The sequence below is a fragment of the Copadichromis virginalis genome, linkage group LG23, assembly GCF_057382275.1.
Source record: "Copadichromis virginalis isolate Kocher_CV1m ecotype Utaka linkage group LG23, C_Virginalis_male_GT1.1, whole genome shotgun sequence".
Lineage (NCBI taxonomy): Eukaryota > Metazoa > Chordata > Actinopteri > Cichliformes > Cichlidae > Copadichromis > Copadichromis virginalis.
This window is the reverse complement of record NC_140639.1, coordinates 24248046-24264373: the sequence shown is the minus strand read 5'-3', so window position 1 is coordinate 24264373 and position 16328 is coordinate 24248046. Positions and strand designations below refer to the sequence as shown.

General features: G+C 42.6%; 2 non-coding genes across 2 annotated transcripts; both read left to right on the top strand.

The window, feature by feature from the left end:
• Positions 1-15763: 15763 nt before the first annotated feature.
• On the top strand, positions 15764-15836 carry trnar-ccu (transfer RNA arginine (anticodon CCU)). Its single transcript has one exon. It is a non-coding gene; the product is annotated as a tRNA-Arg (tRNA).
• A 6-nt stretch (positions 15837-15842) lies between these two features.
• Positions 15843-15914, top strand: trnam-cau (transfer RNA methionine (anticodon CAU)). The gene has a single exon. It is a non-coding gene; the product is annotated as a tRNA-Met (tRNA).
• The last annotated feature ends 414 nt before the right edge of the window (positions 15915-16328 follow it).

Sequence of the window (16328 nt, the reverse complement as noted above, 5' to 3'; positions counted from 1 at the left end):
TTTTATTATAGAACAACAAATAAGGACACAAAGAATTCAGATTGTTACATATTAGCTTTGCGTCAGAAACAGCTACATGTTTAGCAATATTAGCTAGCTAAAAAGCTAATTTTTGCTACTCAAATTGAAACTGATATAAATTTTTCACCACATGTCCTCTTTGTAACCTAATCATGATTTTTAGGGTTTAAGCCATGGTTCTTTTGCAGTTTTTTTTGTTTGTTTGTTTTAAAGTATTAGCTTAAAGTTTTCAGTTCGTTAAAATATAAAATAATAATAACAGTAGCTTTAGCTTAAGAAATTTCTTTCATGCATAGCTAAAGAAAACCTTATTTAAATGAAATAATTAGTTATTATCTTATTATTGCTTAAAAAAACAGGTTTTAACTTAAAAAACAAAGCAAACTAGTGTTAGCGTCGATTGGTGCTCATATTATCCTGAAGGATAGCGTATTTGGGTAAATATAGGTTTTCCGCAAATATATGTTTGAAGCACAATTATATCTATTTAAAATCAATAAACTTGAAAGTATATAAATGTTATATTCTTTATGTATTCAAAATTTAAAACATTAAAAATTTTAAACATGTAATTTTATATATCGGACAATGTGGGATTTTAGCCAAAGTTTTAAGTCCTGATACTCAAATAATCATTAACAACAGACACTCAACACTTAAGATAGAAGCAAAGAAAAAAAGCTACATAAACAACACAGATTACCACTTCAACAACAACATTTTGTGTTTACTTTCAAGCACTGCTTTGGCCGCTGTTACTGACATTCAGCTGCTCTGTTGAACCTGTCAACTTTAACTCCACTTGTTCTTTCTTATGGTTGTTTGTGCCCTGCATCCTCCTCGTCCTCTTCCTCCTCCTCCGCCTCTCCCATGTCCCCCAGCTGTCTGCGTGCGACTCTGGCTGCAGCCCCAGCACTACTGGAGGGGCCGTGTGAACCGTCCGGTCCGGTCACCTCGCATCAGTGTCGGGCTGGAATGCGCCGTGGCCTTGGCCCTGGCTGGGGACACCACTCTGGGGGGGAGGGGGGGCATTGGTGGTGGTTGCCGGCGGAGCAGGTGCTCGCTTAGGGAGAGGGGGGAAAATAATGTTGATGTCATGTCCCCGCCACCCATTGTGGTTGGGGGGACATGGACACTGAGGGACAGAGAGAGCCAGTGGGTGTGCCTCTCCAGAGGTCACTGTGCCAGATCAGAATCACACTGAGCTTTTACTTATTAAGTGGCTTTCTGTGCACCCGGTGGTCAGCCAGCACTACACGACAACCAACCCTCTCCCTTTGCACAAAAAGACTCCGGTAAAGAGATACCGACTCGCTATTGAGACAGCCACTCTGCCGTTGTATTTGCTCCTGCTACTACCAGCCACTGTGAACAAATATGGCACATGATACTGGAGGTGTAGCATTCCTTCCCCCTTCCCTTCTCCTCTCCTTGTTGAAAGAAGTCCTTTACACACCAAACAGAGCATCACAGACTCTCTGATCAGCAATTATGCACTTTAGAGGTATTAAATACTGCTGAGAGGGGAAACGGGGGCCTCCAGGGACCACCAGCAGTCTGTAAATACACTTCTCTCTCCAAAGTGAAAGGGAGAGACCTGCCATTTGTAGACATAATTCATGCATTAAATGTAACGCCGGGGTAAAACAATTACGTCGCATATATTTCATCTTTATTTACTTCGTCATGTCGCTGTCTGCACAGCAGCGTGTGCGCACAGCATATGACAACTCTTCCGAGTTATTTGCGGCGTATGCGTTCACTCATCTGTGTTTTCCTGCTCTACATCTATATTAATCATCCGCACAGGTCAGAGATCGCCCGGTTCTAAGTGGTGAACTGGCACAAAAGATTATCATCAATTAATATGCCATAATAACAGGGTTCACTTTCATAGCTGCTGTATGCATTTGTCTTTTAAAGTGATCTGGTTTGGCAATCTAGCCTGTAATGTATGCAAATGTGAGGAAAAACACTTTGGATTGTCTCTGAGGAATAAGAATCCATATCGGGATTCATACCGGCAGCGTATTCCATTTTTGGCATCGAGAAAAGTTCTCCAGCAGCCAGTTTGTCTCGCCGACTTCACATGTTTTCATGCTGTTTCCCCAAAGTTGTCTCTGTGAGCGGAGCCTGGTGGGAAGCCAGAGAGGCCATTATTCAAACCAGGGTCTTGACACCATTTTATGGCTGAATTGCATTAACTTGCATGTAACTTCAGCAGTGGGAAGCAACTGTTCAGATACAACTCCCCCACCATCACCAAAACTCAGAAGGTCCTTTGATATGTTTGTCCATGTAGCATAATTCATCCACTGAACTGCACGACACGGACATGAAACAAAAAATAGCAAAAGAAACGGAAGGACACCAGGCATCCTCTGCCAAGTTTCACTTTTGAAGAGCACAATTCAGATCAGCACCAAATTTTAGCACCATTAGCTTGCGTCACAGTCTACACTGAGCACTGGCAGTGTCAGTTTGTACGCATAAGCAACAGGGCTAATATTTGCTTATCATTGGGCCATTTTTAAAATGTGTGCCTCTTTGCTGAAAATTACTGGTGGAAATGCCATACTGGATAAATGCTGCATTGTCAGGTACACTTATCAGTACCGGTATCAGAAGCATTTCATGTGTACTGGAGTTCTTTACTGGAGTATATCAAGTACTTTCTGCCACTTTCTTACAACAAGGACCCAATGTTAAAAAAAACAGCAAATTCTTTGTTATTTGTTACTTAGGAAACTTCATAGTTAAGAAACTGCAAAACAAATCAGCTAAAGCAAAATGTAAAAGTGAAAAGGGCAGAATTTATTCTCTTTATTTACAGTTTTAACTCTGCAAAGGCATCCACTGTGGGCTGGATTGGACCCTTGGTTGGGCTGGATACTGGGATTCGTTTTTAGATGTTTGGCCTCTGGTTTAGGTGGTTCTAAACTCCACCATTGTGTTTTAGAGCTGAAGAAGCATCTTGGATTAGAGGTGAAACATCTTCAAGCAATTTAAGAAAGTCCCGCTGCTTTCTGCCCGAGCTCCTTAGCCCTCCAAGGCCTGGATGACTGAGAACCTACACAGACATTTTCTTACTGTCCACTGATGAACACAGCATCTTCTATTTTTGTTGAAATCATTCCCCCAGATGCATTACTGGTCAGTGAACAGTGCTTTTGTACATAATGATTCACTATACTAAATGGCACTAGCTGGAGCAGATTAGGCTCAAAAGGCGACACAGAAAAGGCCACTAGTTTCATCAGACTTCAGTTTAGACTTCCTCTCTTCACTTGTCAATACCACCTGGGGAAAAATACCTGCTCCAAAGTACAAAATAAGCTCTGTACTAGACTAAGAAACCATCGCTGCTGAGCAGCAAGGCCGCTCCAAAGTGAACTCCGAAGTGAACTCCAGCTGCAAGTTGCAGAAACACCCTGGGCAAGAGGAGCTTAAAGGACGGCGTGAGTGACGCGGCGCCTCGGCGCCAGAGACGATGAGGAGAGGGGAAGTGACAGCAGACAGTTGCTACACGCGTTGTCGGGCTGGCAGTGTCACACCTGGCAGCTGTCAATCATCAGGCTCCCGAACACCTCGCTCCCTGATATCGCCGGAGCTGCTGCCAAACATGCCTTGAGTGGTGTCATCCATCCACACATGAGCAGTGGCCTACTCCGACCGCACACATCCTGTCACGGCGAGTCAGAGAGCGGGAGAGAGAAAAGGGGAGAGACAGGGAGAGAGAGGGGAGAGGGAGGGAAGCATCCATCTATTTACATATGGAAAGGTCACAAATAGCCTGCAGGCACTGTGCTAATTAGAGAATGTGGGAAAAAAAACTCCAAAGATAAATTGAAAGACAAAAATGGAGAGTTATCTAAGTGCGGTGGCGTAATGAAAGTGAGGATAAGGTGAATGAAAGGAGAAAAGGTAAAAGAGAGAAATTTCTTTTCTTTAAGGTGGGAGACTGGGGAGCCGGTCGAATTTGCAGATTCGACATCATCTGAACACTCTTGGGTAGCGACTCATCGATACAGGTGGTGATCGGTGCTCCCGCCTTGTTCACCGATGTAGCTTTAGCTCTCTGGCTAGCACGGGCCTCCACCAGCAGACGCTGACCATATGACGGTGTTCAGATGACCGGGCGTGGGTGATCTCTCCCTTAGCCGGATAAGCGAATCAACCTTTATAATTCATTGTGACAAGCTGACAGGGAAAATGAGTGTAAAATTTTATACTTACATGAATTTTTGTGTCAGATCACCGTCTGTGCACTTGTTTATCCGCCCGGCCATTGCCGAGGGCTTCTTTCTCCGTGGGTGCTCCGCGGACTTTGTTTCCAGGCCTTCAGACACATCGCCCTTCGCCCTAGTGAATTTGCTGATTAATTTTGGATGCTCCCCTTAATTAACACCCCAAAGGAAAGCGTAGATTTCCTAACCCGCCTTTTGCTGCAGAACAAACAAAAATGAGAGGCTCTGAAGAAAGATGACCTCAGGGAGACAGACGTGCCGATGTCCAAAATGACATTACAGGAGCAATGTGAAGGCCCCGTGATGCTGGGCCTAGACCTGGACCTGGGCGATGCCTCGGGAGCTCCCAGGCCTTTTAATCAGCGGCTGGAAACGAGCTCCCCATTAGTCTCATTTCATTTGCTTTAGCGTCGGCAGAGAAGCAGGCCTCGCATGATGCCACCCGACGCTTGAAACATGCTGCGCTTGTGCCAGTGCTGGTGCCGCCTCCGGCCCACGGTCATTAATTGGTGCCACTCTCTTACTTCCAGTGAAATTGGCAGATGACAGACAGGGGGCGAAATAAAAATGTGATTTCTTTCTCCTTTTTCCCCTCTCTTCCTAACATCAGAGTGGATTTCACTAATTGGGTTGAATGGCGCCCATCGCGTCTTGTGACAGCCAAGCAGGATGCATGAGAAGCTGCGGGCAGCTTGGAGAGCTCTCACCCTGCCATGCCAGCTCAGAAGACATGCCGGCAGGAGGGGATGGCAGGGTACGGGGGGGTGGTGAAGTTGCAAAAGACACACTGAGACAAAAGAGCGCAGCTAGCGATTGCACGCTCGCTTTACGGAGACCTTGAACAAACAAACTTGCACTTTGTCTCGCTGAGGGCGAGGATACGCACATCATTGCTCAACCAGAAGGTAGCAAATCAGCTCATGAAAACACGAAGGGTAAAGTCCTCGGAGACTTTTCCCCTGCCTTTGCGGCCCATGCGTAGTCACTACATCAATTTCAGTGAGTAACAAAAAGGTTGTACTAGCATAAACAGCAATGCAGAGGAGCAGGAATATGAAAAGAATACAAATGATGCTATCAATCAGCCACCCCAATGCATTTTTGGGTTGCAAAAATTTCACATTTTAACATTAAAATCCTATTTTCCTCACATTTTTTGTCATGTCATGTGGGCTTTTACAGCACAACAGCCATCTCTACTGTCGCCTTACAAACACAGGATTGGGATCACACCAATAGTGTCCAGACTTTCCTCTCAAAATATCGCAAAACCTGTCACTGCAGTAAGCTGATGTACAGTTTACATAACTGCAGGCTAACACAGTGTCCAATTAGGACTATTAAAAGCACATCCGATCCGCCCGCCTCCAGTAAAACAGACATGGATGTTTGAGCAGGTCGTCTCAGCTCCACGTTGGACAATTGTGCGCTTTGTTTTTGCGGAGATTCTGGGGGGAAGAGTCGGGAGGGAAGAAAAAGCAGAATTCCTGTTACAAAAGGACAAGAAGTGCAGGTGTAATTGGGATATTTGGGAGTGTCCGGTTTCAGGGCCCATCAGAGAGCAGCAGTGAAATGAAGCCTGTAAGACTAGAGCGTGGACTGGCAGGAGAGGCTGCCCTCTCACTCTCCTCTGCTCTTGTTCTGTCTCAGTTTGACTGCACTCTCTTTTCTCATGCATCTTTTTTCTTGTCTTTTATTTGTTTAGAGATCTGCACCATCCCTTCTGTTTGCAATTTTGCTCTCTTTGGTGTTTCTTTATTATCGTCATGCCTCCTTCTCTTTACAGGACATGACACCACAAGTCCCAGCGAGGCTTAGTTGCACACCACCCCCACCCCTCCTTCTCCCGGGCAATGATAGCAGCTTGATCGGGCAGGTATAGGTAACAAATGAGATCAATTAACGTGTCCAAGAGGGGCACCTACCCGGGAGTCCGGTTGCACCAAACAATCTCCTCATCTTTTGTTTCCCTCTCCGGGATTCCATTTGCAACCTCATCACTTTCCCGGCCGGGACAACGGAGCCGATTGTTCCACCCAGCCCTCTAATGGAGAAGGCCCAAGAAAGCCTCCCCCCTCCGCCTTCCTATGTATCCGTACTATCAGGACTCCAACTCAGGACAGAGGGCGACCTCGACGAAACGAATCCTCACCTGCCCCACCCTCCTCACCTTTCTCTCTCTCTCTGTGCGGCCCTCTCAGGGCTCGATTTGTAGCAAATTTGTTTCTCCAGCTCCCTTTAATTGAATGACTTTGGCACTAACAAAGGAGCTGATTGAACTCAATAACAGCCCTGTTGAAGGCAGCAATGCTAGAGCAGAGGGCAACGCTGCTCCCCCCCCCTTAAATACACACTTTCTCTTAGATTACATACATCTCAGAGGGATATGAAGGCAATGTTTCAAACAGGAAATGGATCTTGTTTTTGGGCACATCATGCAAAACAAATCAGAATGAAATGTGAAATTGATCAATCTTCCTGTTGATGTCATACTTAACTGGCGTTCCTTTGCCCCGCGAGCCTATCAGTTACTGTCCGTGTACACCTTTCTGTCTCATCTGGGTTTAACCATCATTTTCAGATGAAGCATTTCCAGACCTCACAGCTGACAAACTGACAGTCGCAAATTTCATCTCTGCTAATATTACATGCAGCTTGATGGAGCGATGGGACAACCGAGTGAAGGTCTGCAGAGAAAAATCACCAAGAGGAGAAGCAGAAATAGGGGCAATTATCTTGAGTTAGAGAGACAGGGGGAGCCGGTGATGGCAACCATCGAACCCCTGAGCGTTCTTTTAAATGTGCTTGATGAATGTGATGTGTGCGCCTCATCTGGTTCCCTCCTTCCTTCAGTCTGTCCACAGCAGTTAGACGAGATTGTTTACGATAACCTTGTAATCAACCTGGCCTGGCTGACAGTTTACCATTACCCTGATAACAGCTCTGCTGCAATTTGGCCCCTGAAAGAAATTTTTTTTTAAACAAAATGCACACACACACACACACAAACGGAGCGACTGCTCTGGCCCTTTCTGATGCCTTATTGATAGAGCGCTGGCCCTGTTATCTTTGTGCGTAATTTGTTTTCAAGAACGGTGATTTACATTTCAGTAGGATTACACCTTTTAATGCTACACATGAGCGAGAAGTGGGCAGCCGTTGAATACTCCACATCACCATCGCAGAAGGAGGTGGGGGGAAGAGGGGTAGAGAGATGGAGGATGGGGATGGGGGAGAGGGGTGTTCAAACGATGCATTTCCAAGTCCTCAAGTGGAGAGGATTACAATTACAATTAAAAATCAAAAGGCCTGCGTGTCCATCAAACGACTGCCCATAACCCTTTGTGTACCCAATGCCAAATAATCACGGCTAGTGGAGGGTTGGCAGATGCAAAACGCTTCCCGAGCTTAATTGTGGTGTATTACGGGAGCTTGTTCATCGGGATATTATGCAATAAGTGTTATTTCAGGCAAGGATGCAGGTTCTAAATGGCATGCTAATGTGAGTCCCTTGGCAGCATGTTAAAGAAAATCCATGCAGCACCATTAAAACAACAGCGGGGCCAATGGCAAAGTTCAATCATCTTGTTTTGGATATCGCCTTGATGTAGTACAACAAGTTCAGTGCAACTCCAGCTGCCACGGAGGGCAGGTAGTGAACATTTTCAAACAGGAAGCAGCAACATAAAGTAAACAGTATTTATATGTAGGATGCTGAAAAACTCATTCATAAGCTTTTTAAAACATTTCAAATATGTTGTGGATCACAACCATATTTAATGAAGTCTAGAACTTCTTCTGAATATTTATCCTTCTGAGTGATAGTTTAATTTTGGATGATAAGATTCAAAGTAGAATTGTTGTGTTTTTTGTTTTTTTAAATCAAGTTAAATCACCCAGCCCTGAAAAAAGACCCTACAAAATCAAAAAGGTGAGGGTAGAAAGAAACGTCCTTTCACAACAACACTGCTTTCCAAACACCAATCTGAGTAAACCAAATCATAACCCAACACAAAGAAACCTATCTGAAAAATAAACTAAAAACTAAAGTTGAGTAGACTGTTACCTAAATGTACATTATGAATTGGCAGAATATCTCTGAAGTGTGAGAGACCGCTAACCAACCACAATTATAGGGTGATAATTAACATCCGTAATAAAGTACTCGTTTTTTTAAACATCTTAAAGCTAGATGCCAAGAAATCCTCAGTTGTATCCCGAAAACAATGTGTCCTGTGTGAGAGTGTGACCACTAAACAGACTAAACCAAATTATAACACACAGGAAAGAAAGCTATCTGAAAGGATGGAGACAAAAAAACCCTAAAAGTGTAGATTCTGTAACCACAATGGCAAAATATTGTAAATCCAAGGGATCAGACAGGAAAAGAGTGCCCTGTTGGTGCTTGAACTAACAGAATAACTCTGCTTTCCAAACACCAATCAGAATAAACAAAATTATAGCACATTGCAAAGAGAGTTATCTCAAACACTGGAAAGAACTAAAAGTATAGGCTCTATGACCACAACTGGGCAAGTACTGCAAACCCTAGAAATGAGACCAAAAAACAATATACTGTTTTAGTTGCTGCTGAGACTAACCGGCATAATAAAACTGCCTTCCAAGCACCAGCCACAGCAAAAACCATTATAGCACATTGCAAACAGAGTTATCTCAAACACTGGAAAGAACTAGGCTCTATGACCACAACTGGGCAAGTACTGCAAACCCTGAACACGAGCCCTCAATCAGACTAACTGGCACAACACTGCTTCAAACATCAAAACATCAGATTAAACTGAATTATGAACACAGTGCAAGGAGCGTTAACTATAAGTCAATGACCACAAACTGGAAATCGAACAAGGAAGCCACAAAGATGACAACTGACAGATGAGACTAAAACAGAGATGCATTCCTTCCTTAATTTAAGCAAATCTGTTGGGAAATTCCACATTTCTGAGTTAAATGACATCTAAAAATGAAAAATACTCCTCGGAGAAGGAGAAGATCTGAGTGACATTTGCTATATATAATTATTTATAAAGCATTTTAAGCACACTGAATTCTTTTTTTAACTTCACTAAATTGTATTTAGATGCTTTGGCCGCACTGTTTTTAGAAAATATCATCCCAGTTGAATTGAACTGAAAGCTCACCGTGCACGTTAGTTAAAAATAGTAATCAAATATAGGCCTTTGCTCTCTATAAATATGACTTTCTAGCAGGAGTTGTTGTTGCCCTGCTTTTTACTTCCACCAACACTCTGCGCAATGCCAGCACGCCGCCCCCACCCCCTTTTACACGCATTCTAATCATGTGCATTATTTCAGTAATTCAGATCACAACATTTTACATAATTCTTTGTTTATTCATTTTCTCAGACAGTCAGTGAAATTATGTAAAACACGCTCTCAATGGCGCTCTGTGTGTGTAATAGAATGCAGATTTCATGTTATTCTAACACGTTTACTTACTTGGAGGCAAAGTGTCCCATTTAAATGAGAATTACACTTAAATGTCACATGGGTTTATCTAAATTTATAAACAGTGCATTTATTATATTACATTGGGTGAATCCTAAACATGGATTGCGGGGAGCTTGGATGAGAGACGTGCTCCGGGGGTTATGACTTACTAATGCCTATTTAAATTGTAAACGCTTCCTTCCTTTCTGTATTATTTACCCGCCTTTTCTCTCTGCGAGACGACATGGCACCTGAAGAATTGCTCTTTGAATTTCCCCTGCCATTGAGACCGAAAGAAACATCATTTGCTTTTGTCGAATTAATTCAATCATTAGCTGCCAGTTTGAAACATGCAGTTCCATGAAAGGGCTGAGATAATACCGCTCCTGCCATTCACAGTAAGCCCGGTGTCTCCCGATAGCCGTGGCAATCTATTGCCTAATAATTTTCTGGCCAAATTATAACGCGGGAATCGTCATTCAGCGAGGTGAAATGTGTGAATGCGACAGTGAATGGTGAGAGGGAAGGAGACCCCTTGAATGTCTTTCTCAGAATGGCAGCAAAACAAGGAGATTACAGGGGGAGAGGGAAACTCGTTTACCTCATCAGTGGCCTTTGTACGCCTTGAGTCAGCTTTCTGAGGGGAAGGTGTTTGAACTCAATCATCGCTGGCTGTCTGTGCTGGGACACAAAGTAGTCCCTATCTGAATGCTCTATTAAAATATATACATCCTATTGAAAAACAAAAGAAAGACGACAGCGGGGGGGGGGGGGAAAGGAAGCACAATTCATTAAAGTGCATTCAAAATCTATGCACTTCAATTTTTTGGACTCTGTGCATGAGCAGACAGCATTTCACTGTCCTGTGTACTTGTTTTCAGTGCACACGATGGGGATTGTTTCCATATGGGACAGCAGTATAATAGCAATAGGGTACATTAGATCTCCTCCATACAGATGTTCACCTCTATTTCTGCAGCAGTTGGGTCCATCTGTATTTACAGTGAGCTGCTTAGCGCACGCCCGTGCGAGGAGAGGCATATCAAGCATATGGACATTTTACAAAAGGTTACCCTGCATAAATTAGGTTGAATGGCAATCTGTTGAGGAGAGGTGGCTTACTGTGGGAACTAGGTGGTTCGGGGTATAAATGGATAATAAAGGCATCTGCTTTTTTAGCCAGAACAAATTGAGAAATGAGATATGTGCAGTTTAGAAAGTGAGTGAAAAAAATTGTGCATCTGGGAATGCTGCAATAACAGAAGATTATTTACTTTTCTTATCTCATTTCCTTCAGTAGTTTGCATGGTAAGATTTTCACATTAAACCTAATGTTATTTAACCATTTAATAAATTTTTTTTGCAAGTTTGAAGACATTTTTGTTCCTAATTTAGGCACTTTTTCATTCCTTTTGCACTCATGTCTGTGAACCCCCCCCCCCCCCCCCCAGCCTTTATGTGTTTTTTAGTATCACATGCTTCCAATCAGAGGTTACTCTCTTAAATTCGACTGCTTATTAAGGTTTGATTATTATTTTTTTTACTACCAAAACATGCTGGTATTTCATTAGAGACAAATAAGGTGCTTTTTTTGTCCCAGTTCTGGAGGCTGCGCTTTTACAGCAGGCAGCGCTTTAGATTTTTATCACATCTTAGAGTGACATCTAGTGGCTGCTTTTCTCATGACGCCACAAAGATATAAGGTCCCCAAAAAATGCAACCTGGCTTTATTAAAAGTGTGTTGTTACTTTTTCTGTCTACATTTTCAGCTCAGCACCATGTAAAAATATAGCAAATGTCTATGTTCTTTCAATTGGTAGATGGATTCAGAACCATCTTTGTCAACATCGGCGTTCGTGTTCACATCTGAACTGATTTTGATTGGATTTGGACTGCTTTCAGGGACTATCTGAGCTACTTATCCACAGCTTACAGTTTTAGCTATTTGTTTACTGCATTTAGTTACTTATGAACCCAAATTTAAGTTCATGCTGTCAGCAGGTACCAAGAAACTAAGAAAAACCAAACTAGAGAAAAATCTGTCAAAAAGAATAAGGAGAGACCGATGATCTGTGGGCACCACCTGCTAAACCATTCTCTTTGTGCTGTTGTTGGCTCTTCAGTGCACCTGTTGTCTCTTTGATTTGCACCAAAGCAGCTGATATGGATTCACAGTGGATTCTGCTTTCTAACTGAACAGACTGATATCCCTGAAGTTTAAAGGACTTTGTGTTTTACTGCACTGATCAAGTGCTCCCTTGATTTTGAGCAGTTTATCTGGCATCTTCATTACGCTCAGCGACCAGTTTTAACAGCTAAGCTGTGGTAGGATATTGAGCAGGATTGTTCCCATAATTTAAAGGGGATAAATAAGGTTTTGGCGTTTTTGCCTTTAAACCTGACCTTTTTCATATTTTGTGTAAAGATTTGTGTGTAATAGAAGTGGTTTTAATAATAAATCTCACCAACATAAAAAAATCTTTTGTGAGAGTTATATTAATTTTTATCCTTTACAGCTAATATTTTATTTTATTTTATTAACAGATTAGCAAATAATTTCAAGTTCTTCTTTTCTTACTCTTAGAAAACACCATCAGCTGTTACTTTTAGTAAACTGTTCCACATTTTTACCATTATATTTATTTATTTATTTATTTATCAATTTCTTATCTGTCTGTGTTCACTGCTTATCAGTGACTTTTTCAGTCATGCATTTTTTTAGATTCACAGGTTTAATTAAACAATAATATGTGTTTGTCAAACAACTTCGGCCTCTGTTCATTACTGCTTTTTAAAAGCGTGGACATACATGAACGGATTTATATACCAAGTTGGATTTTTAAGTGATACTGTGAATATTCCTACTTTCTGATTGTAATAATGACCAAAATGTACTAATTGAGCATCATGTTTTCTTCAAAGTGACCTGAAACTAGCAACTAAACTTTACTGACAGAGTTGAGGGTCATTTTTTGTAGACATTTCTGCAACTGCATGTATTTTTTAGCAACCAGAGCAACTCCTAAGAGTAGATGTTTGAAAAACTATGCTTTGTTTTTTTTTGTGTGTGCTTCAACATCGTACAGGAATATGCAAAGGGTATGATTTTTGCAGCCACATAGCTGCAGTTATTTTGTACATGCTCTACATTTGCTCCATGCTGCCTGTGTTTACACAAACCACAGAGGCCACAAAGACTTTGAGAAGACATTTGCTTTGGGACATTTTAGTCTTGTTTTCTGTTGTTTGGAGTTCACAACCCGAGCAAATCCCCTTAAAACAAAGTTTTCTTGTGTTGGAGATCAGCAGCGCGTTGAACCTGACATGATCCCTCCTATCGCTTGCTTCCCCTCGGTTCCTGTCACACCTAAATGCTGTCAGGTAACACAGAAATAACCTTTAAAATAACCAATAACTCCAGTTCCATGTCAAACGCCCCTTCAAACATACACCTCCACCTCTAATATGCCTCTGTTTGCTCTCATCTCTGAGTTACCTTCATCGCCGTGTGGGTGGTTAAGATTGATTAACAATAAGAGCAGCTGACTAGGCAGGAATTATTCACCAAAAACAAAGCGTCCATGAATCAAGAAGGGCTCGCAATGAGAGATGGAAGGAGGAGGAACCACCGCTTCCTGCGTGTGGTCTGATGTCGGCTAATTGAAGCTTTGTCAAGCAGATCGGGGGTGGGGGAGGTTCAAAGGCGGACCGAAGTCTGGCGACAACACTCGGTTTATTTTGGTAGGCTCGCCACCTTTGATGTGAGCTACTTCTTCTACACATGCAGCTTTGATACGAGAGGTCATCGCCGCTGGTCAAGGGGGCTTACCGGACACAACAGGTCCTCTGGGAAAATGAGCGGCCAGGTCATCACAGAGAAAAACAAAAACTGAGCAGAAGAGTGCTTGAGTGGTGAGGATTCATATTCATGCAGGGATCGCACATGCATAGACACCACAAAAAGGGCTTTCAGGGTAATTAACCTCATCCTGTTGTGGCCGTGCTACACGTTTTGGCCAAAGCAATTTCTCCAGAGAGGCAGGTGTTTAAAACTTGTAGCTGTTTTTGATGCTTTTTTTGTACAATGCTCCCCTTTTCAGGAACACTTTCTCTATCACGCACAAACCTAAAATTCAGGATGATTGATTACACCCAGAATTACTGTCAACTAAGAGACCTCGCTAGATGAGGAAGCTCTGACTGAATATGAATATCAATTAAAGTTTCTTATCAGTTTATACAAATTATATAGGCTAGCAAATCATTCCATGCATACAAGCTAGCATGTAGCATACAGGAATTTAAAGAAGTGCTAGAAATCCTGTTTATAGGGACATTTTTAAAGATGGCAGAGGGACAACAGGAACTGTGAAAAGACTGCAATAAAGGGATCAACCCAGACTTTGACTCTAAACCTTACAGTCCATGCCAGCCTGAGTTAAAACTGCTTACTACATGCTAGCGTAACTTTGATTGTATTATTAAATTAGCATGGTTTCAAGCTAGGTGAAAAGCAGGACAGCAACATCTCCCCCTGCTAGAAAAATGTATTCATAGAGAGCAAATGCCCATATTGGACTTTTTGCAAGTTCACTGTCGATTAATGAGTGGTTTGCAGGTGTTTACATAGAAGCTGCTGGCAATCAAAGCAATCGCCAGGAATTTAAAGCAGCACTGTATATGCCTTCATGACCAATTTCACCCTAGTAAGTAATAGCAAATAGCCAGGAACCACTCACCAGTTGGTCACAGATTACACTGGTCAGTGTCTGGGGTCCCTGGCCGATCTCTACGCCTGTGTTTCTGAGGTCTTAGACACTTTCTTTCATGAATGGATCAACCATGATGGCACATAAGGCACCTCTTTCACTGATTCTTTCAATCTCTCTAGTTTTTAACCCGTGTTATTCCTGCTTCACTGACACAGATTACAAAATAATGACATTTGTGGCACTATAGACCAATTTTACTAGGCTGTTATATCTGACAATTGTCATAGCATTAAAGTTTGTTTCACATAATGTAACAACTGGCAGTAAAAATTAGTGACCAGTCTTTATTTTGGAGGCTGCAGCTCCAGTTTTATTGTTTTCACGATGAAGGATGGTCTACCCTTTCACTTACACATGGACCCTTCCTAAGACATTCACAGGTGAAATGTATTGACCCGAGCTGAATGATGCCAGAGAAAGCTTGTGAAGGTAAGAGATAATGCCATAGGAAGACAGATGTTCCTACTGTTACAATTCCCTCTTTTCAGCTCCCATAATTATGTCTTTTCAGGACCTTTGTGTTTATAACCAGTGACACCCAGTCAAATGCTCCCTTTATTTTTGTAGCAGAGTGGTAACAGCCTTTAACTCACTTTTCCAATGTCTTTTCATGGCCAGTTCTTTTGTTCTTGAAGATAAAAAAGTAAAGAGTGTACGTGCACTGGGAGGGAGACACTCTGAATAATGTGCTGATCAATAAAGACCATCTAACAGAGAGATAATGTTGTGAAATTTAGAGTGCAGGTCGTTGAAGTGTCATCAATAGTGCTCACAGTGAGAGGGTTCATGCTGTAGGTCATTTTCTGCTACAGCTGAGCCGACCATATAAAAGTAAAGGTACAGTTGTGTCTCATCTCCAATACAAATTCTGTATGATGAGGTTTAACAGTTGTGTCAAGGGGAAAAAACATCAAGGCCATTTCATTAGGTACAAGACTAGTTTGGACCAGTTTTGCCTTCAGAACAGCCTTACTTTTTCATGGCACACATTCATCAAGGTGCTACAAACATTTGTTGGTTTTTGGTCCATATTGACGTGATAGCATCACACACTGCAGCTCTGTGGCTATAGGTCAGGAGGTAGAACATGTCACCTACTACTCAGAAGATTGGTTGTTTGGTCCCTGGCTACTCCAGTCTTCATGCCAAACAGGCTGGCAAGATACGAACCTCAAGCTGCTATTTAAATACAAAAGCTACGATGTACCAGCTGTACACTACACAATATCCATCATGTTAAGTCTCATTGCGTGCAGCCCCAGTGGCCTAATGGATAAGGCACTGGCCTCCTAAGCCAGGGATTGTGGGTTCGAGTCCCATCTGGGGTGATTTCCAGCAGAGTGGCGCAGCGGAAGCGTGCTGGGCCCATAACCCAGAGGTCGATGGATCGAAACCATCCTCTGCTAGGACTTTTAGCCAGTTTGCTTTCAGTCATTAATGGAATACAAGTTTCCCTTTATGCACTTACTGGCTATGAGATGTCTAGTACTGGGTTGATACTAGACTTGTAGTCAAGACCGCCTAAACCGAGACCAAAGGGTATCGAGACCAAGACAAGACAAAGTCGAGACAGAGACAAAAAAAGTCTTTAAACTGCAGCCAGATGCTGCTTCGTTTACGGGTGTCAGGCATATTTATATGTTTTTGCGATGCACTCACACAGCCCTCCGCACCGCTGTCTACTGTCTCACTCGCTTACTGAGAGGACAGACGCACGCTCCACTTGACTGTCGCGTCTCTCACCCTCTCTGTTTTTTCACATAATGATATTATCTTATATCCTCACATGTGATTGGCCACAATATGGAGGGATTGGCGCA